A 21153-nucleotide genomic window follows, 5' to 3' on the forward strand; every position below is an offset into this window, starting at 1 on the left:
ATTCAATACTTTATTTCAAACTTACGTTCATACTTCTCTCTTCTTCTTCTTAATTATTTTTTTACAATGTCTGAAGTGGCAAAAATAAGGGTTTCACTATATTGGGGGGTGAGGTTGTGTTGGAGAATAACTCTGTGAGGTATTGCTCACCTCCACAATGTCATGTTAAATTGCCGCTTACTATGGAGTACGATAAATTGGTATCGTTGATACGTAAAAAAATGAATGAGAGGAGGCGTTCGGTTAACCTTAAAATAACCGGTAGATTTCCGTATTCAGTGACTCCGCAGGGGTTTGCTTATTATTCTGAGTTTAACATCGAGGATGATGAAACTCTTAGAGATTTTTTGCTGATTCCGGATGAATATAGGGAATTTATTGTAATAAAATTATTGGAAATGTACGTCAAGGTGGAAGATGTTCCCAATAATGAGGGCGTGCATAGTAGGGATAACCCCCAGTCATCGGGTGGTTATTCTGGAGCAGTTTTTGTCGGACAGATTGGTGATGAAAGAGCTTGCCTTGATTTAAACTTGTCACCACCGGTGAATGAGCAGCCACAAAATAATTTTTTGACTTTAGATAATCAACAAGACGACTGGTAAACTTCAATTTTACTACGCTTTAGCGATGTTTAATTTATGTTTTAATTGGATTTGTATTAACACTCATATTTTTCATAGGGGGTACCGTCCGGATATGAATTTTACAAGGTATGACCCTGCCCCTAGTTGGAATATGCGTAGTTCTGGAGTATTGGACCATGGTGGTCCATCTGGGAGTCATCACCAACAAGAAAATATCCATCATGAAACGTCAAGACAGTACGACTTGTAAGTAAAGTGATATAGCTATATCTAAAGTATTTATCTAGTTGGGTAACTTATCATTTTGTTCTTTATGTGCAGTGAAAACGAGCTTCTTGAAGCTCCTGACCTCACACAGTTGCCCATAGACGACGTATTTACTCGTGATTTGGCAGATGCGCAGAGTCAGGAAGATGATAGTGATTATGACAACAATGCGGATGAGTCTGGGGATGACACACCCTTCCATGATGAGGGTGATGATGAGGAGGAAGTGAATGTTGAGCCTGAGTTGACGAGGGAGCATGTTCCTCCACCTCCAGCTAGACCAAGAGTGTACGAGTCCCACGTGCCATTTCATGAGCGGAATATTCCCTACCTTGATAATTTGCCAAGCATGTCGAACGTGGATGCCCTCACAAGGGAAGATGATGAATTTCGGTCAGCGATGTGGGATGAGTCTAGACCAGCTGTTCTGACAAAGGGCATGTATTTCCCTGATAAAGCTCGCCTAATTAGGGCTGTAAAAATCTACAGTATAAGAGAGTGCTGTGAGATGACGGTAAGTGAGTCAACTATGGAGAAATACAAGGCTGTATGTCGTAGAGACTTTATGGGTTGTCACTGGATGTTGCGTGCCACCAAGAAGAAATCAGGTTTGTGGAAAGTGGGTAAATTTATTAGCGAGCACAGATGTGAAATGGACACATACAATGAGAATCACTTCAACTTGGATGTGGACTTGATTTCTCTTGTCTTGATTCCATATTTGGAAGTGTCCATTAGGTTCAAGATTAAAGAGTGTATTACAGCCGTCCACCAGGAGTATGGTTGTACTATAACCAAAAGAAAGGCATATCTCGGTCGCAAACGTGCCTTTGAACTTATTTATGGCGACTGGGATAAGTCTTTTTCAAATCTGCCCAGGTACATGGCCGCACTGCAACACTTTAACCCCGGGACTGTTGTTGAATGGAGGCGTGAGCGGAGTCCGGACAGACCCGAATATATTTTCAACTATGTGTTCTGGTCATTTAAACCAGCAATTGATGGTTTTGTGCATTGTCGTCCTGTTATTTCCATAGACGGTACTCATGTCTATGGAAAGTATGATATTAAGCTTTTGATTGCAGTTGCAGTAGATGCCAACGGGCAAATATTTCCACTAGCTTTTGCCATATGTGCCAACGAAAGTGAAGAGACATGGACGCTTTTTTTGAACCACTTGAAGCAGCACGTTGTCAAACAACGTTCAGGTATTTGTCTAATATCTGATCGGCATGATGGTATTTTAAGTTTTGTACGTCACTTGCCTGAATGGCAGGAACCATATGCATACCACTGTTACTGTGTGCGTCACCTGAAGGCCAATTTTCAGAAGAAATATCCTGACAAGGCATTGCATGACTTAATGTGGCTGGCTGCAACTGAGCACCAGCAATGCAAATTCACGAGGCGCATGGAAGCGATCCAGCAGTTAGAACTACGAGCCTATACTTGGTTGATGGGGCATGAGCTTCACATGTGGACATTGCATGCTGATGGCGGCAGACGATGGGGAGCCCTCACTACAAACATGTCGGAGTCATTCAACGGCTTGTTGAAGTCTGCCCGTGGACTGCCTGTCACTGCCATGGTCCGCATGACATTCAAACAGAGTGCGGAGAGGTTTGTTGAAAGGCATGCAGCTGAATCAGCATTGATGGACAGGGGTGTTCAATTTATGCCAATACCCATGAGAATATTTGAAAGGTCCAGGAGGCGAGCACAGTTGCATTCATTTCTTCAGTACGATCATGAACGGGGTGTTTTTGAAGTTAAAACCGCTATTCGCGGACACCGTGGGAATAATCTACAGACGGTGAATGAAAATAGAAGGTTATGTTCATGTGGGAAATGGACCATCTACCACATGTTGTGCGCACATGCGTTGAAGTGCTTTCAACAAGTTGGATATGGGGCAACAAACTATATTGATAGGCAATACAGTGTTGTTGCATACATAGACACGTATAGTGGGAAGTTGCAGCCATTAGGTGCTGAGCATTATTGGCCGCCGGAACCTTTTAAGATGGTATGTAACAAGGACTATTTGCGCAAGCTGCAAGTGCAAAAGAGAACGCGTATACAAAACCAAATGGATGTTGGTGACACCGTTTATGCGCGTAAATGTGGCATATGCTCGCAAACAGGACACGACCGTCGTAAATGTCCTTCAGGTGGTGTGCGTGGCGGTGGTAATCCGGCTCCTGGTGCAAGTTCGTCGAATGTACCCAACTATCAAGGATACCCCTAGTCTTTTATTTTGGTATTGTTTTTTGTAATACATGTTTTTACTTATGTATGTTGCAATATATATCAAATAAAATTATGTTCCACAATTTGAAATGAGTGAAGAAAAAGCTGTTTAATTGTAGGAAATGTAATATGTAAAGCGTGGTTTGATAGTTTTATATAACAACACAAGCACTTAAACTTAACTTGCACTTCAATTAAAATAAAGCATTACTACAACACAAACACAAACATAACAGGCCAACATAATAAAAATACATGAAATATGAAAAATACACTAAACACATACAAGCAAATATTTAGTCCCGGTTGCCATATATTCTCCGCTCCAACCACTTAAATCGTTCTTCCATTCGTTCTTTTTCTTCTTCTACCTCTTTCAGTTTCGCCTTCACCTCCGCAAGTTCCCGTTTATATTTTTCTTTTCGTTCCTTTTGTGCTTCACAATTCTATTGTGCTTTCCATTTTTCTTCTCCCACCTCCCTCAGTTTCGCCCTCATTTCTACAATAATTCTATTGCTTTCTCTTTGTGTTTCCCATTGGCATAAACACATATTATGAAAAAACTGCAGTTGTTCTCTGTAGCATTCCTGATAACATGGTTCATCAACCCATTCCTGAAAATCACAAATAGGTTCGCCGGAAACCTTGTATAACTGGTTCATACAGCACCAGTAGCGGCGTCCAACTTCACCATCGTCCCAACAATTTTGCATCGAGCATTCTTTTCCACAGTTGCACTTTGGTGCACGAAGAGGTTGAGCCATTTGATGAAATATTTGCTTTTAGTAAAAAAAACCTTACTTTTAATGAAATATTTGCTTTTACTAATTTTTGAGCACACAAAATAACTATAATGATGCCGTTATTTATAGGCGAGACAAAATACATAAAGCGTAGTATAGTACTACGTTTTATGGAGTTGTCTTGTCGTTCTGAAAAAAGATGAAAACCATGTGAAAAAGCTGGAATATCGCAAAAAAATTTAACACATAAAGCGTAGTATAGTACTACGTTTTATGGAGTTGTCTTGTCGTTCTGAAAAAGATGAAAACCATGTGAAAAAAGCTGGTTTTAGTTATCCTTTGTGCAGTGATGGTTTTAGTTCTATTGTTTGTTTTTCTGTGTACTGCTATCCTTTGTGCAGTGATGGTTTTAGTTCTAGTATAGTACTACGTTTTGCAATGTTTGTGTTTCTTGTGTACTGTTTAAGTAAAACTGCTGTTCAAATGCAATTAAAATATAAATGTTGTTAAAAAATAATTGTTATCATTATATACGTAATGCACTATTTACACAAACTAAAAACCTAAGTAAATCAGTGAGTCCCATAGCCTGTGTGCTTCAGTGCTGCTGCTGGCCTGAGTCGCATCCCCTGTCGCCCGGGTACACTATCTGGATCATCATCATCAAGCCGCCTCTTTATGTGAGGATGTGCAGCAGCATCGACACCACAACTGGCAGGATCGGAAGAATAGGCCGTCGGGCCGTCAGCAACCTACAAAACAAGTACTAAACTTAGCATGTGACAAAGTATATTTGTATTGTACGTGTTAAGTCAAAAAATATTTTCCCACCGTGGTCTCGTCGGCCTCCTGAATATACGCATCAATGGTGTCCTCATCAAATCATGTAGTGGCCTCAAAGATGGGCTGGGACGATGCCTTCATAAGAAAGTTAAAAATTAATTAATGGCAGCTCATTAAGGAAAAAAACAAATTGAAATTTTAAAGTAATACAAACATACCTGCGCATGTGATAGATCCGCATCAACCGCCGGGAATGAGGCATAACTCAACTTGCGCCCGTCATCCACGTCCCGGGTGGGCCGATCCTCAGCTGCGGTAGATGGGCATGCAAAGTACTGGTCTACATCCCCGTCGAATGTACCCGTGATCGACAATGATCCTGATGTGTTTATGTCGTTCAGAGATAGCTGAAGGCTGTACGAAGGCATGCTGCTGGAAGGCTCATCTTGCCGAGGTATATAACCCGGCTGATCATCTCCAAGCGCCACAACTCCAAAGTCCTCATCATGTCCCTCAACAGGTGGGTCGACAGGTGCCTCAACGCCCCCTTGCTGGGGACCACCTCCTCGCCGTCCCAGGCGACCCCGTGGGGCACCCCTACCTCGTGGGGCACCCCTCCCTCGTGCCCTACCCCTACCTCGTGGGACACCCCTACCCCTATGGTAGTCCTCTGGCGCCATATACTAAGCCTCGTGGTCCAACCTCGCGGCATCTCTCGCCTGAAACAGGGTCCGACGAGCCAACTGTGCCACCCGCCGGCCATAGTCAACGACTGCAGGGATGTCGGTATGCTGCTGCATCTCCTGTCCCAACTGGTAGAGGTGATGATGCCCAATAGCCTGTGAAATATTTAAAATATTAATTAAATAACGCAATATCACATTTATACGATATTAATAAGCCAAAAAACATACCAGTGCCTCGTGTCTCCCGGCGTATGGTTTGTAGCGCTCGCCAAGTACATGAATGGGGTTCCCGATAATCAGTCATGTGTGACGGCAGTACCATGATGCATACATATGAATAGTGGCCTCCTGGGTAAATGTAGGTGCTGGCGGAATACGGTCAGCTCGGTGCTCCTCCCAAATAAGGACCTGCTGCTCTAGCCATCCCATATATATATCGTCCAGCCTGGCACGGTCATCCCGTTGATAGTGTATAGCCACCCATCCAAGATCCCTCGGTATAGGCTGGGGACGGTGAAACTGGCGAAGCACACGCTCTGTGGCATGATACTCAACCATATCGAAGAAGATCATCGGGACGGAGGTGCTCCAAAGCATTCGATCGACTGAGCAATAAAAGGGCAGCTGAGCTACCAACTCGTCGTTGTATGGCGTCCAGATGAACTGCCAAATAATAACATAAAAGTGAGTATGCGCAACACAACTCAATTTAAACAAGTAAGTGTAGGTACATATCTACATGTCCGTCCACCAGCATATCTAGCACATCCCTGATAAGGGGGAGATTATGATGAGCATCGGTCCCTCGGTAGTTCCCACGCCGGAGAATCCACCTAGAAGCTAGAGGAGAAACGGATAATCCTCACCAGGCGCAAGTGCTGGTAGAGGTGGCTGCAACGGCATGATCCGCTGCCAGGCCCAAACCTAAGATAAAAGGTTGATGTAAAATTTATGAGTCATTTCGACCATATAGAATTCGAAGAAATGAACAGAGTATTCGAAAATGTTGTCACCTGTAGGAGGGGCAGAAAACCACATATGTCCACCGCTGGGCCCATGCTCGCCCGGCACATGCTCTTATACAGGTATGCGAGAAAAGCAACACCCCAACTGTACTGGGGTAAACCATCCAACTCCTGAAGATGATGGAGAAAGTGCATACTCACTTTACTTCCCGAAGTGTTCGGGAACAAGACACACCCGAAAAGTAGGAGCAGCGCCAACCGCGTGTACCTCTCAATATGGAGATCCTCCGTCTCGCCGGTAATGTCTGGGTGCAAAAAAGCCATATGATCTCGGATGGCTGACAAAGCAACGCGACTGCCCCCAGCGTCACCCTGAGGTCTATAACCAGTAAAATGCATTATCATATCCAAAAATTGTGCACGCGTCATGGATCTAATGTACTGGGGCAGTGCTACGGCCCGTCCATCTACGCGCAGCCCGTACAAAACTTGAACATCCTCCAGCGTGATGGTGGCCTCTCTAGTGGGCAAGTGAAAAGTGTGCGTCTCCGGTCGCCACCGCTCTACCAAGGCCGTGATGAGAGACCAATCAAGTTGCATCCGTCCAAGCTCAAAAATCGTATAGAAGCCCGTAGCCTGTAGGCGCGCGACTACGCGGGCATGGAAATGATGTTCCTCGATGAACTCCCACAAATCGTCAGGTCTCTTGGGGCGGAGAGGCTGCATCGATAGCTGTCCCTCCCATACAAATGAGGACCTATGGTCGCCCTGCAACACTAGTAGCTGATTCTCGGCAGGTCCGGGATGCGCAGGCGGAGGAAAGTCCATGTCGTCTTCTATAATTTAAACAAAATTAATTGTGTGTGTTAACTTAATAAATTAAATAATTAATTATGTTTAAAATTGGACTGAATAATTATGTACGGGTTCCAGGCTCGATATTTGAGGCCCGGTAGCACCGAGTTATCCTTAATTATTATGCGTGTTAATTTCAACATTTTTAGAATTGTGTGTGTTAGCTTAATAAATTAAATAATTAATTATATTTAAAATTGGACTGAATAATTATGTACGGGTTCCAGGCTCGATATTTGAGTCCCGGTAGCACCGAGTTATCCTTAATTATTATGCGTATTAATTTCAACATTTTTAAAATTGTGTGTGTTAGCTTAATAAATTAAATAATTAATTATGTTTAAAATTGGACTGAATAATTATGTACGAGTTCCAGGCTCGATATTTGAGGCCCGGTAGCACCGAGTTATCCTTAATTATTATGCGTGTTAATTTCAACATTTTTAGAATTGTGCCTGTTAGCTTAATAAATTAAATAATTAATTATGTTTAAAATTGGACTGATTAATTATGTATGGGTTCCAGGCTCGATATTTGAGGCCCGGTAGCACCGAGTTATCCTTAATTATTATTCGTGTCAATTTTAATATTTTTAGAATTGTGTGTGCTAGCTTAATAAATTAAATAATTAATTATGTTTACAATTGGACTGAATAATTATGTATGGGTTCCAGGCTCATTTTTTGAGGCCCGGTAGCACCGAGTTATCCTTAATTATTATTCGTATCAATTTTAACATTTTTACAATTATGTGTGCTAGCTTAATAAATTAAATAATTAATTATGTTTACAATTGGACTGAATAATTATGTATGGGTTCCAGGCTCGATTTTTGAGGCCCGGTAGCACCGAGTTATCCTTAATTATTATGTGTGTCAATTTTAACATTTTTAGAATTGTGTGTGCTAGCTTAACAAATTAAATAATTAATTATGTTTGCAATTGGACTGAATAATTATGTATGGGGTTCCAGACTCGATATTTGAGTTAATTTGACAACATATAGGAATTTGTTACTTTTGTAAGTTTATTGTTATAAATTAAATAATTAATTTTGTAAAGTGTAATTGGATAGAGTTTGCAGTTACTACATACTTAAACTACATAGACTCTACGGTAAAAAGCTCTACATTTTACTACGCTAAAAGGCTCTATATTTTATAACACTAACAGCTCTCTATATTTTAATACACTAAAAGGCTCTATATTTTACTACGCTAAAAGGCTATTTATTTTACTACGCTAAAAGATCACTATTACATATAAAAACAACTAACATAAAATACAAATATGAACAACCAACAAAATAAATAATATTAAGTTTTTAACAATACAAATAATTTATCAAATTTTAATAATTTTTTGTACCAAAGCTAATAAATCAATTCGGGTATAAATAAGATACAAATTTAAACACAAACATAACACAAATTAACATGGAAACACATTAAACAATACAAATATGCATGTACTATACGAGTTTCGACATAAACAAAATTGAAATACCTCGATTTAAGTTTTTTAAATTTGATTGAAATCGAATTTTTGCACCCGAAAGAAGGAATCCAAAGCTTGTCTTGTATGTGGGACCTACACTCCTTGCTCTTTAGGTGACAAGTGGGGCCCAAATTTTTTTTTTGAAGTTTGACGCGGGGGGGACCAGCAGAATCGAAGGTAAACAATTTTCTTTAGTTCAGTGGTCCAAGGAAGAAGAAGGGGCTATATTTTATTGAAGCTGTTCGCTATATTATACTGCGTTTTAAGTGAAACGCAGTATAATACTGCGAACAGCTTTAATAAAATATAGATGGGCCCAGCATCTTAGTAAAACGCAGTATAGTACTGCGAATTACAAAAAAAATAATTTTTTAAGTAAAACGCAGTACTATATTGCGAATTACTTTAACGACAAAATTTCCGTTAAAGTAATTCGCAGTATAATATTGCGTTTTACTCATTTCTGTAACTTTTTTTTAAAGTAGTACAAAAGTGTTTTTTGTCCAAAAAATGATTAAAAAGGTTTCGCTAAGTTATAGTAGCATATTTGGCCAAGCTTTCAAGACAAAAAAAAAAATACTTTTTTCTCAAAAGTATTTTTTTTCCTAATTTGAGGTGTTTGGCCAAGCTTATTTGGGGAAAAAAGTGCTTTTGGGAAGAAGCAGAAGGAGTTTCAGAAAAATAGAAAAAAGTAGTTTCTTTCCAAAAGCAGAAGCAGAAGCAGTTTTGACTTTTCTTTTTACCTAAAATACCCTTAACAAAATATAATATATACCAAAATAACCCTTAAACCTAATACTTAGGATATTAATTTATAAATATTTCTTCTTATTTTTAGGAAACTTTCTAATATATAGTGACTTTAGGGGTGAGTGCTTTTATATTTGTTGAAGGAATTTTAATATATTTAACTTATATTAAAAGAATTAAGTACTTTTTAATTTTATTTTCATTATTTACTTAAATAAAATGAATTTTTTTAATTATTGCATGTAATAACAAAATTTTGATATTATTTATTTACTTATAATATTAATTATTAAGTAAATCTATTCATGTCCTTATTCGTAATTTGACACTTAAAAGCACTTTCTAAAAAGCTTGGCCAAATACAAATTATTTCTCAAAAGTGCTTTTCAGACTGATTAGCCAAACACAAATTGATTTTTTCCAAAAGCACTTTTTTCAAAAGCACTTCTCAAAATAAGCTGATTTCTCCGGCTTGGCCAAATAGGCTATTAGTAACAGACAAGATCCTAATTGGCTACAATTTAGAAATTGTGATGATCATGAATAGGGAGTATAATCAATTTACTTACTGTCTGAATTCTGCCTTGCTATTTTATCCTGCCCTTGATAGTTTACAATTTGATTAGTATTATTTTCTTTGATATCTTTTGCTTTTTCATTTATTTCTGTGTTTTTGGTTGTTCATATTGGAATGTACATTTTGAATTTTTTTTTATCATCCTTTTTAGGAAAGATAAATTTAGAATATGTTTCCAAAGGTTACAATCACGTTTAAAATTCAGAAATTAATGAATTAATATTCAAATTGAGACCTAATTAGATAGTGTATTCTCAAACCGTAACTTTTTATCTTTCTTTTTTTAATGGAGGAACTATTATATTATGATTAACGATATTTAATAAAGTTAAAAGATAAATTACATGAATCAATTTTTAAGACATCCATCTATGAAGCCCCTCCGTATATAAACATTCAAAATGTGGTTCTTCATTTGAAATCAAATTATCTTTTCCTGATATCACGTTTTCTAGCACTACAATTTACTAACTTAGATATTCAATGTTAAATTAAGATCAAACACTAGTTGGCAAAATACATAAGTTGACACCCAAACAATGGACTAAATTCCCGTTACACACTTTCTGTGAACACAAATAATATTACACACTCAACCTTTTAAAAGTGTATCTAATACACACCGCTTTTGACCAGGACTCAGCATGTGTAAAACACCACGATAGAAGCGCGTCTACTAATAAAAATACTGTCTAATTATTTATTTAATGCCACGTGTCTGCAATTTCCTCATCTTCCCCACCCTTCCTATATCTCTCTCTTTCGCCAGCCAACACCTCCCCCCACCAAATCCCTTCTTTTTTTTTTCTTTCTGGTTTCCTCTTAAATATACATATTTTGTATTAATCTCAAGCTTCCAATCTATTTTTGTCTCCAGCCTCCTTTTTTATATGTTTGATTTCATTCAAATTTAATAAAATTTTGTCATCATCGCCAATTTTTCAATTAATATAGCTTTTTTTTTCTTTGTGAGTAATTTCGGCTACATCTATCGCGTGCATCTGCCTTTTCCTTAAATTTTGCAGTTATCTATCTCAGATTTAAGATTCTTAGCTTCTCATGTTGAAGAGGAGGCTGAATCTTTTATTTTGAAAGTTGGTGGTGGTGATGGCAGCCATGGAAATGACAAACAAAATTTTGGAAGAGAGCTATAAATGAAAATAGTCCGTTTATGTCTTTGTTGATGTAGATAAGCTTCAATAGATATGGTACCCAAGCAGTTGTAATTTTCGATCTACCTTTGCCATTGTTGCATTTTTTTTGAACAATGGCCTTGTTGTGGTGATAATACGGTGGTGTGAGCCATGGCTTATTAGCTTTTGATGTTTTTATTTCTTTCTGGGATTAAATCACTTGGGCTCCTAATTTTTGGGTTGAATTGTGTGTTCTAGTTTTTCGGGTGGTCCATGGAGGTTGAAGAGATGGGGTTGGAGAAGATGAGGGTATATGTGTAATTTTATATTTTTTGTTTTATTTATTTATGTTAATGACACGTGTCATGACCTTATTGGTGTATGACATTACCCATATTTAGGTAAAGTGGTCAAGAAAAAAGTGAGGTGTATTAGACACACTTTTAAAAGGTTGAGTGTGTAATATTACTTGTGTCCACAGAAAGTGTGTAACCGAGATTTGGTCCATTGTTTGGGTGCCAACTTATGTATTTTGCCAACACTAGTTAGATGAAGACTATTGGACACCATAATATTAAACTTTTCAAGTAATAAATACCACAACTCGAATGAAATTTTATCGACGAATAATAAATAAGATGGTAAAATTTCACGCAAGTATCCTAATGACAGAGAGTACAAGCCATGAGTCATTAGGATTTTGATTTTACAATGCTGGTACAAAGAAAATATAATATTTGTTTCAGTGGCGGATCCAAGATTTTAATATAATGGGTGTTCGACGGCTTTTAATTTTGGTAAACACATAATATAAGTTGTTTACCGTGAAAATGGTAATAACAATTAAAATTTGATTATGGGACTCTAAAAATACGTGATCTATTTTTATACTAGTTGTTAAGCAGTTGATGCCATATATGTGAGACTTAGAAACGAAATGAGTGTTAAGGATAAGGTGATAACCAAACCGATGAGTTAACAATCGGGACCTCGAGCTTGTCGATTTGGGGGCCTCGAGGTCGATTCCAGAGCTCGGCTGAGAGCTATCGAGGATGGTTTAAATAAGACTAACAGTTACGATAAAATCAATGAAGGCTCTTTATAGCCAATGGTAAGCAATAAATGATAAACAACAACGAAGATAATAAATGGAAGTAATAATCTCAAGGAAGTATGTTAGAGAGCAAAGAGAATGTTCTTGTTTATTTAGTATGGAGCAATCAATCCTTACAATGTGGTAATGACCCTCTTTATATAGAAAAATGGGGGATTCTATCATAGTACAAATACATTTATTACAAAGATATGGAGATGGGACAGCTAGTCGACGTCATGATGCGGGCTCAGACTAGCCTGACAGACTTTGTCTGTTCTAGCTGTACCCTTTGGGAACTCCCCTCTTTTCTAATATAGCCATTGGTCTGCATTGCCCCGAGGCCGAGCATCGATAGCCCTCGAAGGCGAACCTCGATCCTAGTCTCGAACCTTGGGAAGTGTGTTCGCGGGGCATCATAATGACGAGGAAATTAGACCCTCTGATTTCATCGTGCACAGATAGTCTCCGCGTTTCTTAGAGTGAAAGTGATAAGAAACGACCTTGAACCTTTGCCCCCTCCGATATTCTTATAATGACGACAGTTATAATGTGCCAAAAGACGCTGCACACGCAGCCCTTGAAGGCCTCCGTATTGATTATGGCAGTTAGCTGCCCCTTGGCCTCCTTCAACGCGCATGCATGGCTTCTATAAATACTCCCCTTCTTGTTCTTCCCAACTCATTACATTTCCAAGACCTAAATAAGGTCCCTTCTTACTTTACCCTTGTTCTTTCCTAGGAACGCGACTCCCCTTTCTCTTTCGGAATTTTTCTAGTAATGGTGAAAACTTCCGCCTCTGTTTCCCAGGAGAATATGGCCTCACCCTCTTCTCTTTTATCTCAAGGTAAAGCGGCAATGCCTCATCGTGCTGAGAAATGCGTTCTAGGATTTTTCGCGATGGCTTCTGATTTCAAGGTCGAGAGGCCTTCTTCGAAGCTGGGGCGCAGTGAGCCCATGACTCAGTATATTAGCTCGATAATAGACGTCGGAAGAATGAGAGTTGATTGTCGCTGGGGAGACGCGATGCTTGTGGACATCCCTTCTTGGGAGGAGGATATTACGACATACAAAACCGGTTTTCTCAGTGTGTATACTTACCCATTTACTCTGGGGCCAGTGGGGCCATCTTCGCCCCGATCGACCCCGTGATTCTCGACTTCTGCCAACGATACCAAGTGACCCTTGGCCAAATTCATCCTTCATTCTGGCATGTTGTTTACATGATCAGGTACTACGTGAACATGATCGGGGAGATTCCCTTCACCCTTGATCATCTGATCAGGATGTACAGCCCCTGTCTCTTCCATGGGGGTCTAATAAAACTCCGTTACCGAGCCCCGAGGGCCCTCTTTGCCTGTACCGAAGAGCCCAGGAATGGGGGATAGATAAGCCGCTTTTCCGAGTAAGGACTTCTGACCTGATTCAGGCAGAAAAGATGTCGTTTCCCGAGAGGTGGAATGTGGAACGTAAGTAGACACGTTATCTAGCATTCCCTCTCTTCTCTTTAAATACGTTCTTCCACACACTTAACTTTTCTTGTTAATGCAGTCGCAGTAATTTACTCTGTGCGGTTCTGGACCTCCCGAGTTGGGTCGCCGCCTGGACTCGATTTGCCTGTATGCTGAGCGAGTGTGGCATGATTTATACCAGGCCCCATGGGAAGCTAAGGATCATGGTGAGCCTCTACCCTTGCTGTAGTCATTCTTTTTGACTTAAATCGCTACTGGCAGCGCTCTTGTTCTCTGTGCTTACCTCTTGCATTTGTGTAGGTCTAGGGGAAGACCCCTTGATGAAGGGAGCATTACCTGGTGGGGAGGGTGATATAATACCCCGACGAAGGGAAGAAAAGACAAAGGGATCTGTCGGATGGACCTTCGGAGTCTAAGAAGGTTAAGGTGGAGGGAACTAAGGCCGACCCGGTAGTCCTGACTTCGGAAACAGCGGGAAACCCTCGAGTTGAAGGTGAGAGGGAAAATAGCTTCTCGACAGCGCCCGAGGGAGGGATAAACCTGGCCGATCCTGGGGCCACAAAGATGGTGGCTTCCAAGCCGGAGTCTGATGTCATTGCAGTCCCACTTCGTAGTGGAGAGGCAACTGAAGGAGTATCGGGTTCTGCCCTCGAGTTGGTCGGTGGTCAAAGTTCCCCTCGGTCTGGGGTGCCTTCGTTAGCTGGTTCGGAGGGGCTTAGTTCTGAGGCCTTGAATGGACAGGGGATGGCCCTGACTGACCCTACCAGTGGCGTGGTCATGATTGATTCCCCTTAGGGAACGACCCTACCTCCTAAGGGAGTGCAAGATGCCCCGCACGAAGAATCTCCCATTGCAGGGATGCCTATCAAAGGCGGAGATGTGCTCGAAGGCTTCCAACTATTCCCGAGTGAGTCCCTGAGATCGATGCTTCCCCTGTCTTTGGTGAGATGAGCAGGCTTTGCAAGCAGGTAATCTTTGCGAACCCTGCCTGTCGCTCAGGCCTTAGTTTCCCTGACCTTTGTCTTTCTAACTTGTCTTTTTTTGTGGCTTTAGGCCAAGGCGCTTTACAATCAGACTTTCACCCAGTGTCAGGTCGAGGTGACCCGTCTCGAGCGTGAGAAGGCTCTTCTTACTGAACAGGTTATCTAGTCCCCGTTTGCCATTATCTGAATACTTTTCCAGATCCTAGTGTTTTAACATCTTGGATTTGATTTGTGCAGTTTGAGAAGGAAGGTGCCCTGCTGAGGGAGGAGCTCCGGGCCAGAGACTTCGAAGTCTCCGAACTCAAACGTCGTGAGAGAGAGATAGCTTCCGAGAGGGATGCCCTCCAAGAGAAGGTGATCTTAGTCAGGCGTCAGCTTAGTGAGGCAATGGAGGATAGTAACAAGTACAAAGATCTCCATTTTGAGTTGGTATCTGCATTATCCGGGATCAAAACGGAAGCCGAGACGCTTATATCTTTGCATGGAGGGGATGATATTGCGACAAGCGCTCAAGCCAGGAGGGCGCCCGAGGGGGCCAAGCCGAGATTGACTCAGGCAGTGGAGCGTGCTCGAGTGGGATCTCGAAGGTAGAGTTTTGGGGACATACATGCGGGAGACATCATTTTGCCTGCCGAGTTCGAGAGGGTGAAGACCCTAGAGAAGGGAGATGCTGCCTTGCTTGCTTTTGGAGGTGCATCGAGCAGTGTCCCAGGAGGTGATAAAAATGAAGGCGGAGCCCCCGGAGGGGAAGAGGCCGTCGAAGAGGGGCCGCTGAAGGACCCGTAGTTGTCGGGGTGTAACCTTTGGTGGAGACATCGAAGATGTACGCTTGATAGTAGATTAGGATTCTATTTGGTTCTCTCTTTGTAAGGGTTTTTTCAAGACTTGTAAACATCCCCCTGGGGGTCATAAGAAGGCTTTTTATGTCCTGTCCCTTCTTCCCCTTTTGTTTTTCGGAAATACTATGTGATATACTTTGAATTTCGACCTAAGGTCCCAGACTTCGAGTTAGACCCTCGAGCTTTGCTATTGTCGGTCGACTTGGCTTTTATGTATCCAACTGGCACAACCTTTGACCTTAGCGATGGTGACAGTGACTCATACATATTGGGTTGGTACGCCCTTTTAGTGTAAGCTCGTTGTTAGGCTCTTACGCGTCGGGTCGGAGTGACCTTATATATGGGCTGGCGACAATGGCTCTTATGCCTTGCCCTTAGGCATATTTAGTTAACTTTTTTGGGTTCAGTCTCTGAGTCAGGTTTCAACTCGAGCTCATTCAACCCTCAAGTTTTAGATTTGTGTGGGCTGACGATAATGGCTCTTACGTCTTGGGTCGAAGCGGCCTTTTATGTATGGCCTTGAGGCTCATTAGGCTGGTGACAATGGCTCTTACGCCTTGGGCCAAAGCGACCTAATGTGTGGGCTGGAGGCAATGGCTCTTACGCCTTAGGTCGAAGCGACTTTTTATGTGTGGCCCTGAGGCTCATTAGGCTGGCGACAATGGCTCTTACGCCTTGGGTCGAAGCGACCTAATGTGTGGGCTGGCGGCAATAGCTCTTACGTCTTGGGTCGAAGCAACCTTTTATGTGGGCTTTATGTTTCCCTCGATAAGGATTTTTTGAAATAGTGTTTGTCTGACTTTTCGACGGCTTAATAAAAAGCCTCGATTGCGAGTCAAAATATGGAGATGATCGAGCACCTTAGAAGGTTTGGCTCGGAGGCCGAGTATCTCGAAGCCGATGTTTAGGAGCTGATATGGTCGAAGCTCTTTTTCCTGTATCGAGGGTAGCCTGTTTAAGGGGTTCTTTTCGAAGTAGATTCGAAGTAATTGAAGGCCTGTGATTTATAGAGATGGTCGGGCGTCCCCAAGTCGCGTTAGTTTGGCTGGTACAGCTAACCTGAGTCATTTATGTTCGCCCAGAGCCTTTAGGTCCCGAGTGAAGTAGTTTCGGCATCTATATTGAGGGTATGCCTTTTTAGGGGTCTTACAAGTTAGATATATAGCCGAAACTTTGAGATCGGGTTTAGGCATTTAGTAAGGTCTTACAAGTTTTACATGCCTTTGAGGTCTTACAGTTTTGGATACTTGGTACTAGTATAGTTCATGCCTTGCTTGAGGTCTTACAAATATTGTTGTTGCCTTATGAAGGTCTCACGAGACCGAGGCTGCCCGCATGTGGACTTACGACCTTGGGTCTTGATAAGTTGATGGATATGGCGCTGATGACAGTCCCCGAGTCATCGAGGGTTTCTTGAATCGGGAGCCATTACTTGTAAACTTTGTATTGCCTCATTGAGGTTTACAATTTTGGTGATTCCGACCCTGAGGTCATGCGATTTTTGAGATTTTGGCGTCAGTCTCCGAGTGTTCAAGACACCTCCGGTTTTGGAGACATTTTATAATTTTGATGTTGCCTCGTTGAGGGCTATTGAATTTGGGATTTTAACCCGGGGGTCGTACAGGTATCGAATTGTTGGCGCCAGTCTCCGAGTGTTCGGGACATTTCTGATAGAGGAGTTCTTTTCACTAAAACATCGAGTTTCTTTTGAAGTGTGAAATGCTTTGATGAAAGTGTTCTTCGATTACTTGGTAAAAGTATACACATTTTTCCCGTTAAAGCTTGGTTGCTCTATATGGGCACGGTTCGTTCGATCGTTTGGCCCGGTACATTACTTTTCCTATCGAGGTCCCGTTTGGGGTGTCTTGGCTTTCCGTGTAGGTGACCTTCCGGGGGGATGCCCCCCAGTATCCGAGGTGGATTGTAAAAGAAATCTTGAATACTTGTTGAGTCTCCTTAGGTGCCGTATGGCCATTGCCTCGTTAAAAACCTTGCCGGTAAAACCCTTCTAGGGACAAAATCCGATCGAAGGAAAAGAGTGCAACGCGTGCTCGAGGGTGTTCTGGGAATTTTCAGTCGGATGCCCTAGCAATAATATTGTTTTAGCATTGATATGTTCCAGTTGCTTGGAAGTTGTTCGCCCTCCATGGTACCGAGCTTGTAAGACCCTTTGCCAACTACTCCGAGGATGCGGTACGGCCCTTCCCAATTTTGGCCTAGCTTTCCTTCCTTAGGGTTTTGGGTGTTGATGGTGACTTTCCTTAGAACCAAGTCCTCAAATCCGAAATGTCGGAGGTTTGTTCTCCTATTATAATATCTTTCGATCTTTTGCTTTTGGGCGGCCATCCAGACCAGCGAGGTTTCTCATTTTTCATCTAGTAGTTCGAGGGCCGTTGTCATGGCCTCGTTGTTCGAGCTCTCAGTGGTGTGTTGGAATCTGATGCTCGGTTCCCCAACCTTTACTAGGATCAAAGCCTTGGCGCCGTATACTAGAGAGAAAGGTGTTTCCCCTGTGCTTGATTTTGAAGTTGTTTGGTATGCCCACAGTACTTCGGGTAACATTTCTCTCCACTTTCCCTTGGCACTTTCCAGCTTCATTTTTAAATTTTGGATGATGGTTTTATTTGTGGACTCGGCCTGGCCGTTTGCACACGGGTGGTAAGGTGTCGATAGGATTATCTTGATTTTGTGATCCTCAAGGAATTGTGTTACCTTGCTCCCGATGAACTGCCTCCCCTTATTGCATGTTATCTCGGAAGGAAACCCAAATCGGCACATAATGTGGTCCCAGATGAAGTTAATGACTTATTTTTCTCTTAACTTCTCGAAGGCCTGCGCTTCCGCCCATTTTGAGAAATAGTCAGTCATAAATAAAATGAATTTAGCTTTACCCGGTGCCGTCAGCAGGGGCCCAACGATGTCCATCCCCCATTTCATAAATGGCCGTGGTGATAATACCGAATGTAGTTGTTCACCAGGTTGGTGAATCATAGGGGCAAATCTCTGGCATTTATCGCATTTTCGGACGAATTCCTTAGTATCTTTTTCCATGTTGTCCCAGTAGTAGCCTGCCCTGATTATCTTTCGGACCAAGGAATCGGCACCAGAATGATTTTCGCAAGTACCCTCGTGAATTTCTCGGAGTACATAATCTGTATTCCCCAGCCCCAGACATACTACTAAGGGCCATCAAAAGTTCTTCTGTACAGAGTCTTGTTTTCATCGAGCGAGAACCGGGTTGCTTTGGTTCACAGGGCCCTCGATTCCTTTGGATCCGCGGGCAATTTTTCGTCTTTTAGATAATCAATATATATTTATTTCTCCAGTCCCATGTTAGGCTGGTGGAATTAATCTCCGCGTGACCTTCCTCGATCACTGATTTAGATAGCTGAATAACAACCCCGGGGAATAAGTCAACTTCTTCAACAGATGATCCTAGGTTTGCAAGGGCACCGACCTCGCTATTCTGCTCTCGAGGTACATGAACTAAAATTCATTCTTTGAAGCGACGTAATGCGACTTGGATCTTGTCCAAATACCTCTGCATCCTATCCTCTCGGACCTTGTAGCTCCCATTCACCTGGTTCACTACTAGGAGTGAATCGCATTTTGCTTCTATGGTCTCTGCTCCCAGGTTTTTGACCAGTTCTAAACCTGCAATCATAGTCTCGTACTCGGCTTCATTGTTAGTCAATTTTGCAGTTTTTATAGATTGTCTGATCACACTGCCTATAGGTGGTTTTAGGACTATGCCAAGTCCGGACCCTCTCACGTTTGTGGCGCCATCAGTAAACAGGGTCCATACCCCGAAAAACGTGCCTGATTTCAGTAAAAGTTCCTTTTCTACCTCGGGCACGAGGAAGGGTGAGAAATCGGCCATGAAGTCCACCAGAATTTGGGACTTGATGGCCGTTCGAGGTTGATACTCGATATTATACCCCTCGAGTTTGATGGCCCATTTGGCCAATCAACCCGATAGTTCAGGTTTGTGCAATATGCTTCGCGGGGAGGGGGTTATGTCGTTAAAATGCAAATATGGTGGCATTGAAAATAGGTTTTGAATTTTTGCGATGTGCTTATTAATGCAAGAGCTAGTTTTTCAAGGTGTGGATACCTAGTTTCGGCATCCCCTAGGGTCCAGCTTACATAATAAACAGGGAATTGCGTACCTTGCTCTTCTCAAACTAGCACGCCGCTTACCACTATCTCGGATACGGCCAAGTATAGATATAATGTCTCATCCTCCTTTGGCGTGTGGAGCAGAGGTGGGCTAGTCAGATATCGCTTTAGCTCTTCTAAGGCGAGTTGGCATTCCAGAGTCCATTCGAAGTTGTTTTTCCTTTTGAGTAAAAAGAAGAAATGATGGCTCTTGTCGGATGACCTTGATATAAATCTGCCCAGAGCCGCTATTCGCTTTGTTAGCCGTTGCATGGCCTTTACATTGTTTACCAGTGTAATTTCTTCGATGGCCTTGATTTTATTGGGGTTAATCTCGATCCCCCTGTTTGATACCATGAAGCCTAAGAATTTTCCCGAACCCACTCTGAAGGCACATTTCTCGGGGTTGAATTGTTATTACCATTTTCATGGTAAACAATTTGGCGCCCACCGTGGGGCTAAAAATAATAGTGATTGTTTTCTTACTAGTTTTCGTCACATAACGCAAGTTATCTTTCAAACCTGTTCTTGTCCAAGATCATCAAATTTCAGGTCGAAATGCCTAACTTAGTAAATAGAGATGAAAACAACTACCTCGAGAACCAAGGAGAGAATGGTGTGGTTGTTCCAACCTGGGCACAAAAAGAGATTCATCGGCATGTCATTCATATGATTATTGGAGGGATCGACATTCCCCAAGTGTCCATGATTAAGCGGACAAAAATATCTACCGCAATAGAAGGGCCGATCCTAGACTGCTTGGCCGAAGATACTCTCGCGTTCAGCGAAGAAGATCTCGAGACCTTGATAGAACCACACAACGACGCACTAGTAATCTCATTTCTTTTAAACAACATTCAAGTTAAGCATGTGCTCGTGTATCCAGGCAGCTCGGCCAACGTAATCAGGTTAGCGGTAGTAGAACAACTTGGGTTGCTCAATTAGATCATACCCGCCTCTTGGGTCCTCCACGGCTTTAACATGACCGGCGAAGTAACAAGAGGAGAAATCACCCTTCCAGTCGATACATCCGGCACGGTTCAGAACACGAAGTTTCAAGTCATCAATGGCGACATAAGGTATAATGCGTTGCTTAGCAGGCCGTGGATACACAGCATGAGGGCAGTACCGTCAACTCTGTACCAGATGATTAAATTTCCGACAAAGGATGGCATAACTACCATATATGGGGAACATCATGCAGTGAAAGAAATGTTCACGGTTTACCTGGAGGAGTCGATCCCCGCACTCCCGACCTCGGATGTGCCTAAGAGAATACAGACCCCCAAGGATGACGAAGAGGGTTTCCTCGCTCCTCAAACATTTGTTGCCCCCGAAGAGTCAGATGCAACGAAATCAACAATTGAAGATTTGAAGCAAGCTGTTTTGATCGAACACCTCCCCGATCGTAAGGTATGCCTGGGAATGGGATTAACCCTCGAACTCAGGAAAAAATTCATTCAATTTCTTAACGATAATATCGACTGTTTCGCATGGTCCCACTTAGATATGATA

Source organism: Nicotiana tabacum, chromosome 6 (genome assembly GCF_000715075.1).
Source record: "Nicotiana tabacum cultivar K326 chromosome 6, ASM71507v2, whole genome shotgun sequence".
Classification (NCBI taxonomy): Eukaryota; Viridiplantae; Streptophyta; class Magnoliopsida; order Solanales; family Solanaceae; genus Nicotiana; species Nicotiana tabacum.